Here is a 25,369-nt window from a genome sequence, read left to right as displayed (position 1 = left end):
TAGGATTTGATATGTAAACCCTCTCTGCTGTAAAAAAAAATAAGAATGTGTTCCTCTTTCTCATCCTGTGTTGCAACTTTTGAGGGCAATGCTGTCATTTTTAAGAGTTGGAAATCAATAGGTATGCTTGAGGAACAGTTGCCCAATCACTGACTCTGTTGGACTGCAGATCAATTGCATTTACCATCCTCATTTGTAAGGTAACAGAAAGTATCATTATGGAGTTAATAAATGCTCCATATTGAAATATCGTCACTCAAAATGCCAAGTGTTGAAAAGCCAAAAAAAAGACTGGAAACCCGGAGAAGAGAGAATCTCAAAAAAATTGTTCTCCTTAAAACTTCTGTTTGCAGTGTGAACCCCCCCCCCCCAACTTATATATACCAACTCCAAGATCACCATACCTTGGAGTAAAGGAAATATTTTGAGAAATGGCATCGTGGACATAGTATATCAATATCATATATTAGTGACATCAAGTGTTACAAAAAATATAGTTGACATGTCAAAATTTTCCAAATTAAATTAATGTAAAACTCTAATAGATACCATGAATCTTTTAAATAAAACCTTGAACTTTGAACAATAGGGTTAAACATTTTATTTAATCAAATAGAAATTGTTTCATTCTTAGAGTATGCTGCTGACACTGTGTGTCTAAAAGTGAGGGGGCTTCTGCCTTTGTGGACTTTAGGAATACCAAAGAGAACTGCTAACTTCGGGTGTTCAACTTTTAAGAACATGTATACTGAGTGTTCAGTATTACCTTGACAAAACAAATCAAATAATAAAGTGTCAATATGCTTGAAACACAATAAAACTTAATTTATATTGACCTGTTTGTAGTTTCTATGGTCATTCAAAAGTTGCAGCATAGCATTTTCATAGTCCACAGTATGCATAATGACTAGGGCCCCACCCTTATCTGCCTTTATTACTCTCAGATCCTTGTTAGTAGCTAAGTCACTTAATGCTTTCCTCTCTCCCTGAGTAAGATTATCAGTACTGCTGGACCATCTACTAATGTCCCTAAAATGCTGTTCACATAGTGTACCAAAAACTTGTAAGGAAGAGCCTAAGGCAGGATTATAAGTACTTGTACATTTACATTGTTCCGTGGGTAAAACAGAAGTAAACCTTCTACTTCTGTTTTACCCACGGAACAATGTAACAAGGATCTGAGAGTAATGAAGTCAGATAAGGGTGAGGCCCTAGTGAACTCATGAACAAACAGATTTTGGAGAAAGGTCTCTCTTTCATACCCGCTCAATCGGCAGAGTTAACGGACTATATTCTCGATCTGAAATGTTATACTAAAACAGTAATGTTAAAAATTTTGTATGGGAATAATGATTTGTAACTGAAGGCTCTAATAATAATTTAAATATATGTCATAATTTGCATATACCGAGTACCTATATTCCCATCAATCATCCTGTTCTTAATGTTTTTGAAAAAAATATGTACAGAGGCATTATATCAAGCTTTCTATTGTGACTTAGTACTAAGAAAAATAATTTTTTTAACTTAGATTTTAAACAAAGGGCAGCCTTAAAATCTTTGCAGGAGGATGAAACTATATGTATATGACCTGCAGATAAAGGTGGGCCCATAGTAGTCATGGATAAAGTGTTTTATGTTAGCAAAATGAATGAAATGTTAAATGATGGTGTCTCTTACTGGAGAATTATGAAGATGTACATAGAATAGTTACTAGGATTAAGACTACTTTGCAGAAATGTTTAGCAATGAGACTTTTGGAGCTGAACTTATATGAATATTTTATCATAGAGGACCCACTAATACTGGTGATGCACGGCATACCCAAAGTCCATAAGAACCCCCTAGACTCACTCATGAGGCCTGTAGTTTCAGGAAAAGGATGGTGTACAGAATCCATTTCTATATATCTTGAAAAAGGTTTAAGACCATATGTAGACCAGAATTGTTTTATTTTGAGAGACTCTAAACAATTTGTAATGGACATATACCAATATTACCATACAAATATGGCGTTCAGAGGGAATATTATGGTGTCTTTGGATGTACACTCCTTATTTACAGTTATTCCGAATAACCAAGGTATAGCCATGCTACAACATTATTTAAGAAAACATTCCAATTTAGAAGCAGTAAAGAGAGATATGATAGCACTACTGATGGAACTTGTTCTAGAGAGTAATATATTTACTTTTGAAAGCCAATTATACCTGCAAGCACATGGAGTAGCCATAAGCACTCCATGTGTTGACAGTTATGCCAATATAGTTATGGCGGTATGGGAACAAGAACATATAGTAGAAGATCATTTTAGAGCATATATAACATTTTATAGATGGTTTGTGAATTACCTCTTTTTCATTTGGGAGGGTTCCATAGAAGAACTGTTACAGTGTGTTGAACATTTAATCCGTACATCTACATTTTTAAAACTTTCCTCAAAATATTCTAGTAAAAGTATAGATTTTCTTGATGTCACTATTAACATTATAGAAGAAGGGAGAATAACCACAGAGATATATAGAAAATAATGCTATAAGAACACCTATGTATACAGAACTAGTATGCACCCACAGCACATTTTTAATAATGTAGTAAAGGGTCAAGGCATGAGACTATCAATACTGTGTATAGAAGAGGAAGATTTTGAGAAAGAAATTACACTTCTGGAAGAATTTATGAAGAGAGGGTATCATAAGGATAAATTAGAAGCAATCCTGAATCAAGTTAGAGATAGTAGATACACGACGGGCAGACCCTACTTCTCAAAAAGGGTCGAAGGTAATAGAATGTTTATGGGTGATTATAGACTCAACCGAGATAATGTAGAGCACAAAATGCCAGTTAAATATGCTAATAATATGCAAGTAGCAACAGATATTTTTTAGGAAATATTGACCTGTATTAACGGCTGACCTTGAAATTACAAAGCTGGTAGGTGGGTATCCATCTTTTGTTTATAAAAGTATGACTAACATGAAGAGAATGTTGTGCTATTCTAATGGCACTAAGAAAGGACCTAAAAAGGGGGTTAAACCATGTAATAATTGTAACTTCTGCCAATATGTAGAAGTATCGAGGGAGTTTTTCCATCCATACCTGAAGAAAACTTTTTGGTTTAATGCAGAAGGAACATGTGACACTGAACATTTTGTCTATCTTGCTGTCTGTGAAACCTGTAAGGCCTTTTATGTAGGCAAAACAGAAAGTTTAAATTTAGAATTAGGGAACATCTATATGATATACAGAAGCAGGTTTCTACAAATGTCTTAGCTAAACATGTTATGAATACCTCTAATTTACGCACATTTAAGTTTTATATAATAGAAAATACCAGGGTTAGCAATAGGCTAGGGGATATTAGTACAGAAGTAAATGAGCCAAAATGGATAATTAGACTAAGGGCTGATGTAGGCAAGTGACTAAATGAGAAAGTCCTGATAAAACCTATTCTAAAAGCTAGACCACTTAGGAACTAGTACAAAGTTTACTTATAGTTGTCCATTTTCATCTATCATTTATACACCCTCATTTATGGGTTTTCAGTGTAGCAACTAACCCCTCCCCCCCTTTTTTTTTTCTACTTGACATTCTGTCAATTCACTATTCAGGGATAGTTTGCATATTTATTTATTCAGGCATAGGCTTTTAGTTTTTATAGCATACACACATATTTTTATATATTATATCTAGTCAGTAGTTTTGTGTTTTAAATGTTTTTATCTTTTATCCCATGAAAGCTTTCATATGTATTAAGTTTAGTTCTTCTGTGTTTTGTAATATGTCTTTAAATTGTGGTATTTTTGGTAAGAGATTTTTAATTGGATACTGTAATTAAATAATTTAGTATTTAAATGTTCATGTTAGTTGCCATTGCAGATACGTCTGAAGAAGCAGTGGGTTACACTGTGAAAGCGCTTATGTTATTTATGGTTTAATAAATAGACTACGTTTACCACAGAAGAAGGTGCCATTGTTTTACTGGGAACATATAACTATACAGTGCCATAGTATTGCTTTACATCTTTATATTTTCAAGTATCTTTCTCTTTCCTTGGATGTTAAGGCATTAGTCCGGATCTGTAAATGACCATTTGTTTGTAAAACATTTACCATAAGTAAGAGGAGAAAGGAAATCACTGTGCTTCACAGATGGTGTGATAAGAAAGGAGTCATGAGGTGCGATACCAATGCTTCAACTCTGTAAATGATCAGTGTGTAGTCTTAGGGAGGGTATGGATGGTGGAAGCATATTCTCAGGACAGCAGTGCATATTCCCTTTATGCCTTGTGAGTCAGGTCACATTTGGTGAATTGGTTATTTAGACAGACTTGTGTGCACTTTCTTTTCTTTTAACCTGTTCGGTACCAGTGGTTTAGGTCAAGAGACTTGCCTTCTTATAGCCATCAGAAAAATTTGAGGCAGTGAAATAAATCTAAGGACTGCAGCCACTATCCCTCACATATGCAGGTGCCAGTCATCTGTCACATTTTGATGATAGTGACAGGCAGTTTGTTATATTTAGGTTGTCAGTGGTGGACTTCAAAAGACTTTGGTCCATGCAGTCTGCACAAACTGCTCTGTAAGGTTGCAAATGATCCTGTTCTACTTTACCCTCGTACATGTTTGTAAAGGGTCTGTGTCAATTCTTCGAATGCTTAAAATGTCGAATGTTACATGGTCGCGACCAAATGTTTGACATTTTAAGTGTTCGAAGACTGACTTTTAATGGCGCCGTATGGTGCAGAATGGGAGAATTTCCCTTTTCTGCACTGAAGTGCGGTCTCGGAGTTGGTATATTTAAGTAGGGGGTGTGGGGGGTGCAAGGGGGCTTGCCCCCTGCTCGCACTGTTAATGTGTGCTTCTTTTTTTTTATATTATATTCAAACATCCAAATGTCGAACATTTGGTCTTGACCATGTAATGTTTGACATTTTGGATGTTAGAATATTTAACATAGACCCTTTGTAAAAATGGAAATTTCACCACTCTAGGCACATAAGAGTACATTGTAATATAAACAGAACCTGTCAGTGGAATAGACCTCTCTCCTAAAGTATTTCATACCTTTGGATAAGTTCCCACTCAATGTCAAACGTAGTTGTCTTACTGACTTCAAATCTAAGGCAAATGGATACTTATCTATAAAATCAGCCAAGGTCTATTGCTGTAGTCCCTATGGACAGAGAACATAGGTAAACTGCAGTGGCTAGGCATTTAATTGTTTCAAGATGATTGCTGTAGTATACACTCGCAACTCTATGAAACTCGAAGCTATGCACATTTATTACTGTAATGCTTTTGTTTCTCTATCATTATTACATGTATTTTATATACTGTAATATATTCACATTTAATAAAATGTTTCCTGTTTTCATGTGTACATGGGGGTGGGATGTCTACTGTGTCCTTTATTTATGCCACCCTGTATTTATGTTGGTGGGAGGATTGATATGTGGTCTCAAACCAAGCCACTTTTCTTCGTAAAATTCTTAGTTTGTTCAATTGATTCATCTGGGACCTTTTTACAGCGGTACCTTGGTACTCGTCAGCCTCAAAACTCATTGGATTTGGTGTTTGTCGCATTTTGAATAGAAAAAATCATCTTGGTCGTCGTTATTTCCTTGGTACTCAGAACAGGTCCACTGTACACTTTGTGTTTCTTGTGTTTGCTTGCTATTCTTTGTGCACATAAGTACAGTACTGTACAATTGTGGGTCCTAAGAAGGCTAGTGATAGCCAAGAGAAAAGAAAATTAGTTAGAACCATGATAGAGAAATATGAAAGTGATAGCCAGTAGTTACCTAAACAGCAGAGGCCTCCAAAGCAGACACCCAAGCAACTGCAAACTCAATACACCACACAAACAACACATAAACAACAAAATCAGTGTGCAAAGCAGTCACTGCCCTTAAGGCCAAATACAACACCAAACATACTTGTCATAGGTGACTCCATAGTCAGACACACTGACGTCCCGCTCACCAGACTGAGTAAGGAGAAGGTCACAGTAAGCTGCCTGTCGGGCGCTAGAATCCGCCACATAACACAAGCACTCAGGTCTCTCAACAGCAGGTACAAGTACGACTCAGTCATTGTCCACGCTGGTGTCAACGACCTGAGGCGTACCTCCTTGGACTACATGAAAAGAGACATTGAGGAGCTCTCTGATTATGTAGCCCAGGCAGGTATGACCCTGACCTTGAGCAGTATCCTACCTTCACCTAGAATGATGCCACAATACAGTGATAAGATGATCAGCTTTAATAATTGGCTTAAATTCTGGTGTCATTCAAAGGGGATCAATGTCTGTCTGCCTGGGATGACATGCTGGACAAGCCACGCTGCTCGCAAGGGACGGCTTGCACCTGTCACCCTAGGCTTCCAGATATTGGCAAAGGCTCTTGCCACCCCCATAGTGCCTTTTTTAGGCAAGGCTCAAATTCTAAACCTACCACCCTAGAACACAAAAAGTAAAAACTAAGGGTAATGCTGCTCAATGCCAGAAGTCTCAATCTCAAGATGCACTTTTCGAGGCCCTTCTCAGTATGGAGAACATCGATGTCTGTGCTGTGACAGAAACCTGGTTCAAGGCTCCTGAGAGCACCCCAGCACTAGCAGGTTTCATCTCATATCATGCGTTCCGGCCCCAAAATCCGGACAACACCAAGAAAGGAGGGGGGTGTCCATATTCATAAAGGACACCCACACCTCAAGGTTGGTGGCAACGCACGATGCATCGGAGACCATCCAGGTGCAATTAACCATAGGCAAGACTGCTCTGCAATTTGTAGCATGTTACAGGCCACCCTCTCAAACTCAGGAACCTCACATGGCCTTCCTGAATACAATGGAGGGGATAAATGTATCTCCAAACACCATCATACTAGGTGACTTCAACTACCCTAATATAGACTGGGAACACTACTCAAGCCCAAACACTCTAGCCCAAAGGTTCCTGGAGTTCATAAACTCAAATGCCATTGAACAACTAGTCACCATCCCCACAAGAGGAGAAAACATACTTGATCTCATCATCACGAACATGGGATCAAAATGTTCAACACCGGAAGTATACCCCTCACTGGTGAGATCAGATCATAAACTAATCTCGCTGGAGGTCCTCATCCGCCCCACCTGAAATAAAAAAGACCACAGTGAAAAACTTCTCAAAAGCAGACTTCACACTTCTAAAAACTAATGTGGTCTCCTTTAAGGCCCCTGAGCCAGTGGTAAACATTACTCAAACCGCTGAATCACTTACAAATGCCTTCTACCAGCACCTACAGGACTGCATGGATCAGGCAATCCCAAACAAAACTAAGACTCTTTGTACCAAAGGCAAGCGTCCAGTCTGGTGGACCCCAGCCATAAACAAGCTCTACAACAAAAGGAGGAAGCTACTACAAGATAGAGCAAAATCCTTGAAAGGTAAGACACCTTTGATCATTATAAGTAAAAACTAAGAGCTCTCATAAAATCATCCAAGGCAAACTTTGAGAGAAAAATCGCCAAGGACTCAAAAGACAATCATAAGGCCTTCTTTAGCTATGTTAGAAACCTAGGAGGAAACTCCCAGATATGCTCAGAATTAGTTCAAAATGATGTGAAGATTACTGAACCTACACACATTGCCAACATACTGGCTGACAGGTTCAGTGCAAACTTCTCCCCCCTTCCCCCCAAAAGAAGAGATATCTATAACAGCGGATTGTAGCCCCCAAACATCTCCAACACCCAGGTGAGAACTGCTCTCTCCAAAGCAAAAAACACAGCATCCATGGGACCGGATGGTGTCCCCGGCTGTGTGCTCCACGAACTCAATGAGGAATTAAACCCGCAGTTAGGACAGCTGTTTAATCTTAGCCTCACCTCAGGATACGTACCCAAGGAGTGGCGCTGGCGACTGTGGTCCCACTTCACAAGGCGGTGCCTCCACCGACCCTGGAAATTACCGTCCTATTAGCTTGACAAGCCTTATCTGCAAAGCCATGGAGAGGATCATAATGGAACTCATAAATAAAGACATAGGGAACTTGCAGACTTTGGATCCAACCCAGTTTGGCTTTGTCAAAGGCAGATCATGCCTTTTAAACTTGGTTGACTTTTTCGAGACAGTCACCAAGGCCATTGATGAGGGAAAGGCAGTCCATACAGCCTACCTTGACCTGGCAAAGGCCTTCGACACAATACCCCACTCAGGTATCATCGAAAAACTCATCAGCTTGAATGTAAACCCATACATCACAAGATGGGTTGCAAACTGGCTAAGTGACAGAACCCACAGGGTCAGAGTTGCTGGAGCCATGTCAGACTCAAAGCCTGTCACAAGTGGTGTCCCACAGGGATCAGTCCTGGGTCCACTCTTGTTCGGCATCTACTTTTCTGAAGTACAAGCAAACACAGGAGGGTTATGGCTGACAAAGTTTGCAGATGACTGCAAACTGGGCCATAGTCGAAAACACATCTGACACAGATATCCTTCAGAAGGGCCTCACAGAAACGGATAACTGGTGCCAGAGCCATGGCCTAAAGTTAAATGCCAAGAAATGCATAGTCATACCCTTCGGGAAAAACAAGGTTACCCCTAGCTACCATATAGGTGGCAATCCACTGAACACAGAAGAAGTCATCAGGGATCTGGGGACCCAGGTTGACAGTAGCCTTCGTTTGACACTCATGTTGCTAAAGTAGTTAGGAAAACCTTCTACATTGCCCACCTGATCATGAAGGGATTCACATCTAGATCAAGGGAGGTCATCGTCCCCTGTACTCATCACTCATTAGACCTATGATTGAGTACAATGCCCCATTCGGAATGTATCTGACCCGACACCTGCAGCAGCTGGAAAGGCCCCAAAAGTTCCTCACCAAAAGGATAAAGGGTCTCAAAAATATGTCTTATGCTGCCCGACTGAAAGAACTCCAGCTCTATTCAGTCTCATACCGCTTGCTCAGAGGTGACCTGTGCCTGACATATAAGGCCATGTCAAACCCTGATTTGATGAATATGCTTCACCTCAAAAAATCTAGATCCCTCAGAACCACAAGGGCGGGAGACTTAAACCTTGACACGGTTATTAATAGAACGTGCTGGAGGGACAGATTCATCACCCAGAGACTCCCTATGCTGTGGAACAAAATCCCGGTACATGTGAGGCAGAGCACCTCGCTGGCCTTGTTCAAGAGGAATCTTGACCAATGGATGGGGGATCACAGATATACCCCAGCGATTACTTCAGTGTCACTGCTTGACAGAGGCACAGCAAAATAATAGGCATAGTTTTATTCAAACTAACGGGGTGGCGAAAGCCAAATAACTATGGGCTAGGCTTATAAATGCCCTTGGGCAGATAGCCTAGTACGAACCTATGAACCTATGAACCTAAGTAGTGCTGTACAGTACTGAATGCCAAGAACAACCATCTCCACCATCGTGAAATATAAAGAGGCTGTCAGAGTAGCTGATGTCGTTAAAGGAGTGAACGTTGTGACCAAACAAAGATAACAGACACTAGAGGAAGTGGAATGATTGTTGTTAATTTGGGTAAATGAAAAACAGTTAGCTGGTGATAGTATTTCACAGGCCATGATTTGTGAAAAAACAAGTGTGTTGCATGTTGTCAAAGGAAAAAACTTCAAAGACCAATTCACGTTAGGTTCAAGCAAGGCACCCTTTATTACTTGCAACAAGGAGACAAAGCATGTAGGAACAAGGTTTGTCTGAATTGCTAGTGATTAGTATGTTATTCTTATACAGTTCTCTTCCTGTCACACAGAAAATGTTACTATTCTATTGCTGGCATAGTTAGACACAGCTTTCTGTATGTTCTACAGAAAAATGTTACTAGCCTTATTGCTGACTAAGTTAGATTATCTGCTGTTTTGCAAAACATTTTGAGAAAAACAACCTGGCCTTGGGCTTATTTTAGCCCATTTTAACTTTTCAATTCTTCAATTGTACTGTTCTAATACATGTGTTACATTTTGTCTAGATTCAAGGTACATTTCTATCTTTGGTACAAGTAATGCTGACTATGGTTTAAGCTTTCAAGCATCTATTGATTTTTCTATCAATGCTTCTAGCAGCTGCATACTTTCTCATAGCATAAGCAGAAATGACTATCTCTTTGTTAAGTTTCATGACATTAGCAGAAATGAAATGTCTCTTGTTATTTTCATGACATTAGCAGAAATGAAATGCTTCTTGTTAAGTTTCTAATAACTGTGCAGATTCATGCAGTTTGAACAGAATAAATGTATTAACCCTTTTAAACCTCAAATGCACTAAGCATGCATATTACTATTACACATTTTTCTAACATTTCCCCCCTTTTAATACTTTTATTCTACTTTCAAGATAAGCATAAACAGTTTTTTTCTTCCCCTAACCTCTTCCTACTCAGGATTTGCAGTTAAGAGAGTCATTCAGTTTAAACTTATGAAAGCATTTTCAGTTTTTAGCAATTCTTCGAGTTCAGCACCTTGGTATAAGGCTTCTGAAACAGAAATGTCGATAAAGTCTTTAATCAGTCTTTTTATGCAGGGGATGCAGCAGCACACACATACCCACCAATAGGATTATTCCTACACAGATGGCGATCAGAATGTTCATCAGGATACTGCCCCACCCCCCAAACAATTTCTGGAAAAAGTCCATCAATGGATTTGGTCCTGGTTTGGTCATAGCTGACACCTGCTGAATTACCTCAAGATGGTTGTCTATCTCGTGTTTGTGGTCAGGAATATATGAACAGCACTCCTGGATTAAAGCGCATGTACCTCCTCTTGCCGCTAAGGTGAAGTCAAGAGCCATGCGATTTTGAAGCACCACTGTTCGCATGGCAGTCAGTTCATCAGTCACCAATTCTAGGGCAGAAAAGGTTGCATTGCTCATTATTTCGAGAAGCTTAGACAATTTTCTCAGTTCCCAGATTGATTTCGTTGCTCCATATGCTGGCAGTACACCTGCCCACGAGATAACAGTATCACTCAAGTCCATATGTGACAGTCCATTTTTCCCTAAGCCCACAGTATGATGTTTTTTCCAGCGCGCATTCATTTGCCCCACTGGATTGACAGGCTTCTTAATTTCTCGAACATTCCGAATTTCCCTTGAGGTATAACTGCTGTGTGTCGTATGGCTGGAACCAGGTACCCCAAAAAACAACTGCCGGACCAATTCTCAGGTAACCATTTATATGCTTTCCTACTACATACAAAGTAACAATCTTCTACTTTGGTAGTAACTTTACTATGCCCTGGCGTTGCATGAAACAATTTTTGTCGATTATAGACAGTTGTCTATAGAGGTCAGCATTATGTTTTACTTCACCAATTGTCCTATGCATCAGTTCAACAAATGAATCATAGCTTGTGTTGCAATAGGATCCGATGTTATCAGGTTTAGTGTAGCATCTATAGGGAACAGTCACATTGCAATTGCTCCAACCCACCTGAACTGTATCATTCTTGTAAAAACACACAGTTCCCTTCTGTCGAACAGACAAGTGCAATGCTACTTTATCTTGTGATGTGACATCTGATGTATCATAAATCAAGTTTTCCCAGGTCTTATTGGCTCCTAGGGGAACTGAAGTTAACAGTAATCCCCCATATGCTGTTGGCAAAGCTGTGCAAATCCAGCAATTCGAAACATTGAAGGTCTCAGCATACACAAATTTGATTGCCTGGTAAGTGTTAAAGTTCGGGTGCCACTCTGCGTGCCACTCTGCATGCTTGTTTAGTTCAATTTGTGTGGCTGGGAAAAGGAATGGCCACAACAAAAAGATTATTGTCACTAGTACAGTCAACAGGATAATTATGCAATACTTTTGAGGAAACGGTTGCTCTGCATTTCTGTTTTCTCCGACTCTTCCAAGTAGGTGTATTTGGATCTTACTGGATTCCGTCATCTTGGACACGTTCTCTTACTCTCTGCCCTAATAGGACCTTCAGCACCGATGGTTTCTTCACTGGGGTTGAGACGGATCAGTCCTATTGATCTGAACCCCCTTTGTATCCAGACTTTGTGCTGAGGGCCCCGATGGAGAGGTAAGATGTTTGTCCAACTCAAAATTCTTAACCAGCTTGCAGTGGGTCAGGTGTATCCACGAAGCTCGTTCTGCTATCTTGACTGCAGTGGGTGTTGAAAGAAGCACCTGGTAGGGACCTTCCCACCTTGGTGATGACCAATTCTTCCTCTTGATGTTTTTGATCCACACCCAATCTCCGGGCGTCACTGCCACTTCTGATGTATCGGTTTGTTTTCTATCTGAAACAGAATTTGACTGCAACAGATGTTTAGAACTCAACAACTTTTTCATATATTCAGCTAGTGTGAAATCAGCTTCCTGGTCTGATGACATGAGAAGTTTCCACTGGGGTGTATAATAAGTTCTTCCAAATAATTTTTCAAAAGGAGTCAATCCTTTTGCTGTAGGGACAGTTCTCATGTTCAACAGTGCCAAGGGCAAACAGTATAACCAGTTTTTTTCCTGTCTCAGCTTATTAATTTTCTCAATTTGTTTTTTAGTATACCATTATGCCTTTCAACTAGCCCTGCAGATTGTGGATGGTATGCACAATGATTTTTTAAAGAAATACCAAAATGCTTACTCAACTGCTGTATGGTTTGATTTACAAAGTGTGTACCATTGTCACTGTAGATCCTTTCCGGAATACCAAACCTAGGAATGATTTCCTTGGCAAGCACCTTTGCCACTGTAGCTGCAGCTGGATTTTTGGTTGGAAAGGCTTCCACCCATCTGGAAAACATATCTACAATGACAAGACAATACTTCTTATTTTCACATTTGTTCAATTCAATGAAATCCATACAGATAGTGTGAAACGGATATGGTGGTGTAGGGAAACTACCTTGCTTGGGCTTTATCGCCCCCTGTGCATGATGTTTGTTACAAATCTGACACATCAAACAAAATTTTTTAGAGTAGCTTGTAAATCCGTACGTTGTGAACACCTGGTTCACCAGCTGTACCATTCCCCCCTGTTGAGACATGGTACTGCCCATGGCTCAACAAAGCTGCATATCGAAACAAATTAGAGGGTAGTATCGGTTTTCCTTCTCTAGAGATGTACAGCCCCTTTTCGAGGATTGCTCCTTGTTTTATCCATCGTTGTTTTTCAGCTTGCGTAGTGAGTGTCTGCATTGTTTTTAACATATCTAAATCTAAAATCTCAGAGGGTTGTAATTCCTCATTTAAAAGAAATACTTCTGTGGCTGCTTGTTTTGCAGCTGTATCAGCTCTCGCATTACCTTTTGAAATCCTATCTTGTTGCTTGGTGTGAGATGTGCATTTACAAATGGCTACTTTCTGAGGTAACTGAATAGATTCTAAAAGATCTAAAATAAACTGTGCATGACTTATAGGTTTGCCAGTAGATGTTATCATTCCCCGGTTTTTCCACTGTTGTGCAAAAATATGTACAGTAGAAAAAGCGTACTGGCTATCAGTAAAAATGTTTACACATTTACCCTTTGCTAAGGTACATGCCCGTGTCAGGGCAATTAATTCTGCTGCCTGTGCAGATAAGTTGTGTGGTAAAGGTTTTACTTCTATAATCCCAGTATCAGAAACTACTGCATATCCTACTAGGTTCTGTCCTGCAGGACCCCTTCTGCATGAGCCATCCACGTAGTATGTCATCTCGGCATTATCCAAGGGGACATCTGTGAGATCTTTTCTAGGTAGTGTCTTTTGCTCAATTACCTGTAGGCAGCGGTGTGGTGTGCCGTCTGCAGGGGTCGGGAGCAGAGTAGAAAGGCTTAAAGTTGTGCAGCGCTCAATTGTCATATGAGGTTGGCTCAATAATATAGTCATACAGGAAACATGCCTAGCAGGGGAAAGATATGCCACCTTTTCTTGTAGTAAAATAATCGTGACTGCATGAGGTGCTCTTAAAGTGAGAGGGTGGAACAAGACTACTGAGGCTGAAGCCTGTACTGCTATTGCAGCTGCAACTACTGCTTGTACACAGTGGGGTAAAGATCATGCCACTGGGTCTAGTTGTGATGAATAGTAAGCGATAGGGCGTTACTTATCCCCATGCTGTTGTGTTAGTACTGATGTCATGTAACCCTGCTTACAATCTACAGTTTGGAAAAATCGTTTATGGTAGTTTGGCAATCCCAGAACTAATGAGGACACTATTAACTGCTTTAGTTTGCAGAAAGCAGATTCTGCCTCTGGTGTCCATTGTAACAAGTCCTGCGCTGCCATAGGCTTCTTATATATAAGGTCAGTCAGAGGTGCAGATTCCAAGGCGTAGTTTGGAATCCAGCTCCGGCAAAAATTAGTTGTACCCTGGAAGGACATCATTTCCTTCTTGGTAGTGGGTTTTGGTACTTGCAAAATTGCTATTTTTCTGTCCTCATCTAATGTTCTACCTTCCTTGGATATTACATAGCCCAGGTATTTGACTTGTTTTTTCCAAAGCTGCAATTTACTTTTATTTACCTTATGTCCTTCAGCGGCTAAAAATCATAGAAGTGATATGGTAATCTTCTCTACATTCCTGCTGGGTGGGGGCTGCCAGCAAGATGTCATCAACATAAAGTAAAATCTGACTGCCTCTTGGTGGGGTGAATCCTGCCAGGTTGCTTGCCATTTCTTGTGAGAATATTGTTAGACTTTCACAATATCCCTGTGGTAGTCATGTATATGTATACCTTTTCCCCTGAAATGTGAATGCAAACCAATACTGGCTATCAGGGTGTATCGGTATCGAAAAGAACGCATTGCTGATGTCTACCACAGAAAAATACTTCTGTTGAAGTTTCAAATCCTTCAACAGGGTGTGTGGGTCTGGCACCGTAGCTGCTCTTGGTATTACTGCATCATTTACAGCTTGTAAATCTTGGACCATACGCTATTCTCCATTGGCCTTTTTAACGGGTAATAAGGGTGTGTTACATGGTGAATCGGGAGATTCTACTAGTATCCCTCCTTTAAGTAAGGCTGGTATAATAGGCTTTATCCTTGCCTCTGCATCTTTTATGAAGGGATACTGTCTTTTTTGTGGTCTGAATGCTGACTTTGGCATGATAGTAACTGGTCCTGCTGTACGAATGAGTCCTACATCTGATTTTCCTGTTGACCAGAGGGTCTCTGGTATATTTCGTAAGGCATTTTCTTCCTCCTTTAACAGGAGTGTCAATCAGCTGTCCTCACTAGACTGCAAGTGCACAGCTGGGTTGGTCTGAGTTATCCAATTTAACTTCTGTATTTGTATTCCTTGTTCTGACAGCTCAAGTTCTGTCTGTTTCTCCCATCTCGTGACTTTTTCACCTAGGTCTGCCCATTCTATATTTCTGTTTTTGGTTAAGCTAACATGTGGTAATCGATTAGATTTTTGAAGTGCAAAGAACTCCTGGGGCAATGAACAGCTGGCTACACTGTTCCCTTCTGTGTCCCAGTACAGGTTACGCAATACCAATCTATTTGCATGAATCTTAAATAATTCTTGCTCGTATTCCTTATCAGGTCCTGGTGTGTTACAATAATACAGGGTACAGTGCAACAGGTGTTGCTTATCACTGTCAAGGGAGGGGAACTTGCTGATGGCTACATTCATTAACCCTTTGGTCACAGTCCCTGGACCAGTCGTAACCAAGTCTGGGCTGTACCAATAAAACATTTCACCCTCCGGTTGCACTGCAAAGGTATCAATTTGTCGCTGTGCTTCCATACCCTGCATGGTTGGAACTACTGCTATACCAAATAGCTGCATGAGGTCTCTGCCCAAGAGGTTTACTGGGCATTTTGCAGAAACAACAATTTTGCTTTTCTGAGTCAATCCTGAAACTGGATCAGTTATTGCAATGTTACGGAAGAGAGGCTCCCGATACAGCTGTCCATTAGCTGCTTTGACCAGTATGTAATCAGGTGACTCTGTGTTTTCTGGCAGTTTGGAGGGATGTATCAGGGTTCATGATGCCCCCGAGTCATACAAGAATTTGACTTCCCTCCCTTCTACCAAGAGTGTAACTTCTGGTTTTGTGTCTGCTAAATAAAGCTCCAAGCTCAATAGAGCTAGGTCTAATATTTCATTTTCTTCATTGTCACTAACTTCCTGCACTTCCTCTACCACATTCTCATTTGTCCTTTCTTCACTAACCCCTTCTAGTGATTCCTGACTATCATATAGTCAGTCCTCACTCTCCTTGTCTTCTATTGTTGCCTTCTTGTTTTTCTTGCAATTCCTTGCCAAATGTCCCTTTTTACCACATTTAAAACATTCTCCCCTTTTCTTTCGCCCTTCAAAGTCCTCTGATCGTTTATTAGATTGTTTGTTTCCCTGTGCATTTTTCTTGCCCTTTTTCCCGGACTGTACTACATAAACTTCTGCTCCATCTTCTACAGAAAATACTTGAGCTTTCTTTTTCTTTTTGCTATTGAAATGCCTTTCAGCATGCCTAGCATATTCAAGTAATGATTGTAACCTGCTTGTACGATGGTCTACCATACGTTTTGTAATAGAACTGCTTATAGGTGCAATACTGCCCTTTAAAAATGCATTCTTTAACTGCTGTTCATATGGGGAATCTTGTGTTTCATCTTCAGGAACCTGCATTCCACAGTGGTTATTAAAACACTCTAACAGTCTGGCGTAGTACCGGTCAATTGTTTCACCTTCTTGTTGAATGCATTGATTAATGCAAGTCCAGTCTGCCCTAGATTTCCATTTTTCAGAGATGCGGTCTGTGTAAGACCTTTTACTCTGGTGTCTAATTCTGCGCTGCTATGTGGGAGGGGTCTTTGTGCAGCGGCACGGGGATTCCAGTTCCCACTAATCATGTACCAATCTGGCCCTACAATTTGTCTAACTACTTTTTCTATCTCTTCTCCATTTAAGTTATAACTCAGCCTCATTCCTTCTAAATCTTCTGAGAATTTTCTAAAATTAACCTTTGGATGGGGAATTCACTCAGTGGCTTTCCGGATATCTTCCGGAGTCCATGGTCTATACACTAAAATAGTTGGGTCCTGATTGTCTTGACCTGCCTGAGGATTGGGTACTTCTATAAGTGAGCATATTTCTTCTTCTTCACTTATAGATCATGAATTCTTAACCATTTGCCATAACTCGATGCCTTCATCTGAGTTACCTGCCTTTGTTCGGGACCTGGTCCTGATGGGATGTCTAATTTTAGTCAGTTTTAGTTTCATAATATTTTTATCTTCAGTGACTACAGGACATCGTGGGGGTGGACTAACCTATTCACTTGCTTCATATTCTGGTAAGGGAGACGGAGGTGCTGATGCTATTACTAAGTTATTGTCCTCCTTATCTAAAAACATTGCTTTTGAATTTTTGTTCTTTTGTTCCCTACAGTTTACTTCCTCAAGCCACTTGTATGCTTGAGGAATTCCTAATCGACGTTGCTTTTTCACCCGACCTTTGGAATCGGTTTTGAGCTGTTTGATAAGTTTGATAAGCAAGGAATTTTCTAATTTTCCGTCAAATTCATATTTATTAACCCATTTTGAATAATATCTAATATTGTCGGCGCACTGCGACTACATATATTTTGCGTCTTCTGTTAAAGGCGGATTTTGGGGACTTTTTTGCAATTATTACCCATTTTGTTCTACCCTTTGATCGTTACGTAACTTCTCTTAATTTTTAACGTGTTACCACAGATTTTGTTAGTCTCTTCAGAATGACTGCCTACTTATTCTGTTTCTCCTGATCTATGACAAGACAGTAATCTTTTTTGTCCCTGACTTGTAAGAAAAATACAGCCTGACAAAAACAATACACATCTAGTCCCTGATCTAAAACAGAAAAAAGTAAAATCACCTTACCTGAGCCCACGTGATTGATCACCAATTCGCGGAGACCCATCCTTCAGTCACAGATCAGAAAGTGGCTGGCCTCTTTTGAACGACAATTCAGTTGGAGGACTTTCCATATAAGAAGAACCGATTTGGTTTCTTCCCCGTACGATTTCAACCACCTGGCCGTCTGATCCGAGGTGAAGAGAGGCTTCTGGTCCGAAGGACCAATCTGTCAAAGGAAAAAACTTCAAAGACCAGTTCACGTTAGGTTCAAGCAAGGCACCATTTATTACTTGCAGCAAGGAGACAAAGCATGTAGGCACATGGTTTGTCTGAATTACTAGTGATTAGTATGTTATTCTTATACAGTTCTCTTCCTGTCACACAGAAAATGTTACTATTCTATTGCTGACGTAGTTAGATACAGCTTTCTGTATGTTCTACAGAAAAATATTACTAGCCTTATTGCTGACTAAGTTAGATTATCTGCTGTTTTGCAAAACATTTTGAAAAAAACAACCTGGCCTTGGGCTTATTGTAGCCCATTTTAACTTTTCAATTCTTCAATTGTACTGTTCTAATGCATGTGTTACATTTTGTCTTGATTCAAGGTACATTTCTAGGTTTGGTACAAGTAATGCTGACTATGGTTTAAGCTTTCAAGCATCTATTGTTTTTTTTCTATCAATGTTTCTAGCAGCTGCATACTTTCTCATAGCATAAGCAGAAATGAATATCTCTTTGTTAAGTTTCATGACATTAGCAGAAATGAAATGTCTCTTGTTATTTTCATGACATTAGCAGAAATGAAATGCTTCTTGTTAAGTTTCTAATAACTGTACAGATTTCATGCAGTGTGAACAGAATAAATGTATTAACCCTTTTAAACCTTGAATGCACTAAGCATGCATATTACTATTACACATTTTTCTAACACATGCTGATCTGTTGAAATTCTGTAAAAAAACATTTTGACATTCTCCACTGCCTAAAATCTTAATGATAAGGCCTGGGAGGAAATCTCTCACAGGACCCTGAAATCTGCTTGGAAGAAGTTGTGGCCAGAAGCTGCAACTCTGAGGGACTTTGAAGGCTTTGAGACTGAGCCTAGGCCTACAAGTACTGTGGAGAAATGTTGACTCTAGGGGAGTCGGTGTGCCTGGAAGTCATTGCTGATGATGTGGAGGAGTTAGTTGAGGAACATAAAGAAGATCTCAGCACGGGGGAGTTGCAGGAGCTTCAAAGGGAGCTGCAACAGGTAGTGGCTGAGAAACTGTCTTCAGGTGAGGTAGAGGTAAGGGAGAAAGTCCCCAGTTCATTAATCAAGGAAATTTGTGCAAAATGGGTGGAAGTGCAACATTTTATTGAAGAATATCACCCTGACAAAGCTGTAACAAGCTGCAGTGTTAATTTGTTCAATGACCAATGTCCCATTTTAGAGGCACCTTGAAATGCAGGCAAAAACAAGCATCATTGGATATATTTCTAGTGAAAATTAAACCTGGTGAGTCTCAAGCAGGGTTCACTGGTGATAAGATACAGAAAAAATTAAACATTCTGCCCATTCCCAAAGGCCAGCCGTATATAATGCCTCACCATTTTGAATATCTGTATTCCAAGGAGGCACAGAGAAAGTTATAGAAAAATAAAATGACTGGTTTTATTCCAGACTGTTGCTAGTTCGAAGTAAAGAAATAACTCTAAACTCATTTTTGGACCTTTCCAGACTGAACAAATACCCGAGTCCAAAAGTTCAAAATTCTGTCTTTACAGAGCCTTATGACCTTGATGTTTTCTCTGGCATTCATGGTGATCATAGGTGTAAAGGAAATTTATTTTGACTTGTCTACCTCATCCATTGTTTTAACATAGTGTCTAGCTGTAGTAATGTTTTTGGAGGTCAAAGAGTGGGCACATTTATCCACGTCTGGACGCACATACTTAAAACTTCTTTGCCACCAGTCTGAATATCATAATTGAGTATCGGTCTGATGCCTTTCTGCTTTGCTGGTTACCAAGCCATGTTTTAGATAAGTTCCCATTGGGGTGTCTCCTTATCTTTCCTTTTTTATTTAGTTCTGGTTGGGTTCATGTCATCCAGAAAGGGAAAATGTCAGTGTGGGAGGTAGATTCCCCATAAAGACCGTCACAACCATTGTCTGTTTTGTTTGGGTGCTTCCCACAATCATGCACAGTGTTCTGTCTGCCGAGGTTTTGTCCCTAAGACCAGTCATCTCTCCTCCTTATCTATTTTTATTTTATTTATTTATTTATCATTTGTTGACCGGGAAAGTCCGACTAGGTTCCACAGTGCCTGTTTTCAGCGGAGGCCCGGGGAGAAATTCTCCAGATGCATGTCTTTGGAATGTGGGAGGAAACCGGAGTACCCGGAGGAAACCCACGCGAACACAGGGAGAACATGCAAACTCCACACAGAAGGCACCCCAGCCGAGAATCGAACCGGAGAACCTCTTGCTGTGAGGTGACAATGTTAACCACTGCACCACTGTGCCGCCCAGCAGCATCTTAAGCTTTTGACTGAAGGTGCTATGGAAAAGTCTTCCTATGTCGAGGGTCAGTCGTCGGCCAGGAAACTTATGTCTGATGTGGCTACTGTCCAGTCTTTCCCTGAATGTCTCTCTTGAGACTAATGAAAGCCCAGAGAATCATCCAGCAGTTGCCTCTGATTTCTCTCCAGTCACCCTGGCATGAATCCCACTTCTCGCATATCCCCAGAGGCTTTACAAACATCTGTTCCAGATGTTGAGGGGGAACCTTGGCTGATTATATCTGAGGAACCAAGGGGAATTCTGCAGATCTAAGTGAGGGAGGAGATCCCGACTATGTTTATTGAGTGTCATCAAGGGTCTGATCCTCCAAGGGTGCTTTGTTCAGACATCCCACAGAAAAAGAAACAGAAAACCAAGGATATTTCCCCTGTAGTTAAGGATCCCCAATGTGAATGGTAGGGTTTTACTTAGGGGTTGTGTAATGCTTTAATGGCGAGGTGTCTATGATTGCCCCTCCTTGTCTTCCGCTCCCCTTAAAAGACCCAGGAAATTGGACTTCTCAGATGAGGATCAGGATTTTGGGAAAGAGTCCCTGGCTTACTCTTCTCAAATCCCTTCCCCTTTGGACTATAGTTCAGATGAAGAGGATTCTATTAGTGCAGATTCCTCTTTGAGGAACTCTCCTTTGGGGACACTGTTACCCATATGATGGAATTATTTAAATGGGATTGCTCTCTAGTCTCTAATGTTCTGAAAAGGCATTATGAACTCCTCCAGATGGAGTCTCCCAAACATTTTGCTGTGCTTCCAGTTCTGGCTGCCCTCCTGGATACCTTTTTTAGCAGCTTCTGTGGCTCCTGATTCTCAGTCTTCTGCTGCTAAGAAATGTGATAGATTTTGCAAGGTGCCTGATGGCTGTAAATTTCTTTATAAATGTCCTTTTCTTGATCCTTCTTTGGTGTCTGTCTCATCTGACAAGCCCTCCAATTTATTACCCTCTACCAAGCAGCTTCCTTCAGACAAGGATAGTAGGGCCATGGAGAGTCTGGGCAAAAAGGTTTAAACTGCTGCCACTTTCTCTTTTCTTGCCATTAACTACCAGACTCTCTTGATCGGGTATGTTTTGACCCTCCTTTCTCAGGGTTTCCAAGCGGCTTCTGACCTTCCTGATTCTGAGAGGAAAGCTTCTACCCTTTCCCTGTTGGGCTGTAACTCTTAAGTTCCCCACCACTCTATTAAATGCAGCTACAATGCAGTTAATGTCTCCTCCAGGGCTGCTGCCTTTGGTTCTGTTATGAGGCATTGCTCTTGACTTTGTTTTCAGTCTTTGCCTGATGTCGTTATGGATAGTAAAAATCTTTTTGGTACTGCAGCTGCTGTTGAACTTTTAAGTCTCCAGGATAAAGGCAAAGCCTTGCTGGAGTTGAAATTAATTTTTTCTCCTATTCCTAACTTTCAGAAGAACTACCCTTCCAAACCTGCTTTTGTTCACAGGCAGTCCCACGCTCCACCCAAAGAAAAAAATGGGTTCTAGATGTGTTCCTCCTGCAAAGACTTCTCAAACCTCTGCTTCCCAGAAACCTGCTTTTCAGGATAAACCAAGCTCCATTTGACAATTTACTTCCCCTCAGCCAGGTAAGCTAATCCTTCCATCTGTCCTTGTCTCTTCCAGATTGGTTAAAGATCACAACAGACCCTTGGGATCTGTTCTTTATCCTGGAGGGTTATTTCTTGGTTTGGAAATTCCCTTTCTCAATTTGTGGGCATTTCTCATCTTCCTCAGGAACAACTTCCCCTTTTTTCAGATATGCTGCATTCTTTGTTGGTCCAGGGCACCGTTCAAACCATGCCTCCTGCTCAGGTAGGAAGGGGGTTTACTCCAGAATGTGTTTAGTTCACAGAAAGATGGGCACTTGGAAACCAATTCTGGACTTTTTCCAGCTCAACACCTTTCTCAAGATTCCTTCTTTTCGAATGCTCTTCAGACTCGATGTTTCCCTTTCTTCTACCCTAGGCCTTTCTGGTCTGTCTGGATGTCAGTGATGACCACATTCATATCCCCATCCATCCCCTTTTAAGGAAGTGTTTACATTTCTCTGTTTCTTCCATGCATTTTCAGTTATGTGCTTTGCCATTTGGTTTATCTACTACCCCCGAGGGTATTCACCAAATACCTCACTCCTGGCATTGCCTTTTGCAGGATTAGAGGAACTCAGATCTTTCCCTGTCTGGACGATCTACTCATTCAAGCTTCTTCCCCCGGTGCTCTGCTTCAAGATCTCCAGTTTACACTTCTCTTCTTGCAGGACCTATGGTTCACCTTAAACTTCCAGAAATCGGATCTGAAACCTTTTCAGGATCATGTTTTCCTTGGTTGCAGGCTTCAGACTACCTGCATCTCTGCCTGCTCCCAAGTCTGTCTATGTTACTGACTTTTTCCAACCTCCTCTTCTTTTGACTTCAGTCACAGCAAGGGACTTTCTCATGGTCCTAAGATTCATGGCTGCCACCATTTCCATGCTTACACTGGCCATGCTGCACATGATAAAGCTACAGTGGTAACTCAAGTCAGTGTGGCTCCAACACTGCCACCCCTTGGACTTCCCAGTCACTGTTCTTCCTTGTCTCAAGCTCAAGCTTCGGTGGTGGATTCATCACCTTTTTCTAAACCAGGGACTTCCTTTCCAGGCTGCAGTCCCGACTCAAGAGCAATTTACAGATGCCTCAGACAGGGGATACAGGACCTCCTTCAGCTCTCTCAAGGTTCAAGATCTCTGGCCTCTTTATCAGAGTTTGACCATATCAACATAAAGGAGATGAGGACTCTGCTACTAACTCTTCAGGATTTCCATTCCCTCTTTCATCTCAGGCCCCTCAAAGTTTTCACAGGCAATACCACACTGATGTGGTATATCAAAAGGCAGGGAGGTACAAGGTCTTCATGTCTGTGATCTAGCTGTCTAGTATCAAGTGACTCTTCAGACAGTTTGCATTCACTCTGAGCGTAATCTAGTGACAGGTTCAGTGCATAACCTCATGAAAGTATGCTTCCCAGAGGTGTTCCTGGACATTGTCCATCAGTGGGTTATTTCTTAGGTAGATCTTTTTGCATCCCCTCTGAACAACTCTTTTTGTTCTGTTCCAGAGCCCCACTTCATGTTGTTTGGAAAGTGGATACCCTGTCTTTTCCTTGGGAGGGGGTGTTACTGTATGCTTTACCTCCCCTTTGTCTACTACCACTAGTCAAATCAAGCAGGACTGTCCCAAAATCTTGCTCCCGTCTCCCTTTTGTCTCAGACAACATTGGTTTCCACTTCTTCCTCACTTGGCCAAGTGGAATCACCACAGTTTACCGTCACTGGGTGGATCTTCTCACACAAGATAAGGGGTTTCTTATCCATCCTCACTTGTCCACTCTTCAACTGACACTGTGGGTGATAGGGTTTTGATCCCTTTTAGGCACCTCATTACTGAGGACATGCTTTGGGTCCTGCGGGAGGACAAGCAACCCACTGCCAGGAAATCATACATTGTCCAATGGAATTGATTTTCTGTCTGGTGCCTCTCTCACCATCAGGATCCCCTATCTGTGGAGGTTCCTCCAGTTCTTTCTCGGTGTGATCTACTCTATGCTGGGTTAGCATATTTTTCAGTGAAAGGTCACCTGTCGGCAATTACTGCTTGTCTGACTTGAATCCCCCTCTGAGGTCTATCAATTTCTTAAAGGTGTACTTCATATCAGGCCTCCCTGGAAGCCAGTTCCACCTTCCTTGGTCCTCAGTTTTGTAATTAAAAAACTGTCTCCGTTTAATTTTGAGTCTGCTTCTTCAGCTTCCTTGCAACATTGTACATTGAAGACTGTTCTTTTGGCCCTCACATCAGCTAAGAGAGTGTCTGAACTTCAGGTTCCTCATGGCTGTTCCTCCTTTCCTAGCTTTTCGCAGAGACAGGGTGTCTCCGCACCAATCCTTAATTTTTGCCCAAGGTGGTCAGTCAGTTATTCCATAATCAGTCTATTCATCTTTCCTTTTTTCTTCTCCGCAGACTGTCAGTGAGAAAGCTTTTTACACATTGGATGTGCATAGACAGCTCAAAATACTGTTTGGGTAAAAGTAAACTTATTCACAAATCTGAGCAACTTTTTGTTTCCTTTCATCCCAGGTCTTTGGGTTTGGCTGGTTGTAAGCAAACAATCTCTTCCTAAATTTCTAAGGCTGTTTATTCTTTTCATGGAAGATGTCTGTCTGTCTTCAGTAAAGGCTCATTCTACGAGGGCTGTTGCCTCCTCTGGTGTTTTATCAAGGGGCTGGATACCAGTTCTATTCTTGAAGATGCTAGTTGGTTTTCTGTTCATACTTTTACAAAGCATTACAAGCTGGATGTTATTTTCAGGGCTCTAGCTGGCTTTGGTAGGGCTATCCTGCATGGGTTGCTCGAGGGCTCTTCCATTCCATCCTCCTCCCTGGTTTCTTCTTGAGCTTTTGTACTCTTTCGTCAGTTATGAATAATGCAACAGTGGTTATGGAAAAACATAGCACAGTTGAATAAAAATCTTACTGTAACAGTAGGTGATCTTATCACTCTTATAGTATTCACTCCGTCCCTCCTGCCTCCTCTGCTCTAGCCTTTTCCTTCTTGCCCTTCCAGCCAATTGGCTCTTCTCCTTTTTCTGCTTCTGGATGCACATGTTTTTTTTTTCCTTGTCCCGTGGGACATTCTGTTCCTCCTGGGGCTTTTTCATTTCTGAATGTGTGCATCCATGCATCACCTTTATACCCTACGCCTTGTGCAGTAATCGTACCTTTAATGTACACTGCCTGTAAGTGCTAAAGGCTTTGGTATACTGGCTGGACATAGGGCTATCCTTGGTAAGAGATCCCTTTGGTTATGAATACTGTAACAGTGAAGAGACGGACATCTAATGTTTTGGTAAGATTTTACACAACTCTGCTTTACCTACAATGGGGACTAGCAGTGCAGGCATAGTAGCTGCCCAGAAGTCATATCTCACCCTCGGGTCAGTGTACATTCTGTCCTAGGAGAATGAATTGTCAG

This window comes from Protopterus annectens, chromosome 6.part0, assembly GCF_019279795.1.
Source record: "Protopterus annectens isolate FY-2018-M chromosome 6.part0, PAN1.0, whole genome shotgun sequence".
NCBI lineage: Eukaryota > Metazoa > Chordata > Ceratodontiformes > Protopteridae > Protopterus > Protopterus annectens.
This window is presented reverse-complemented; position numbering follows the sequence as displayed.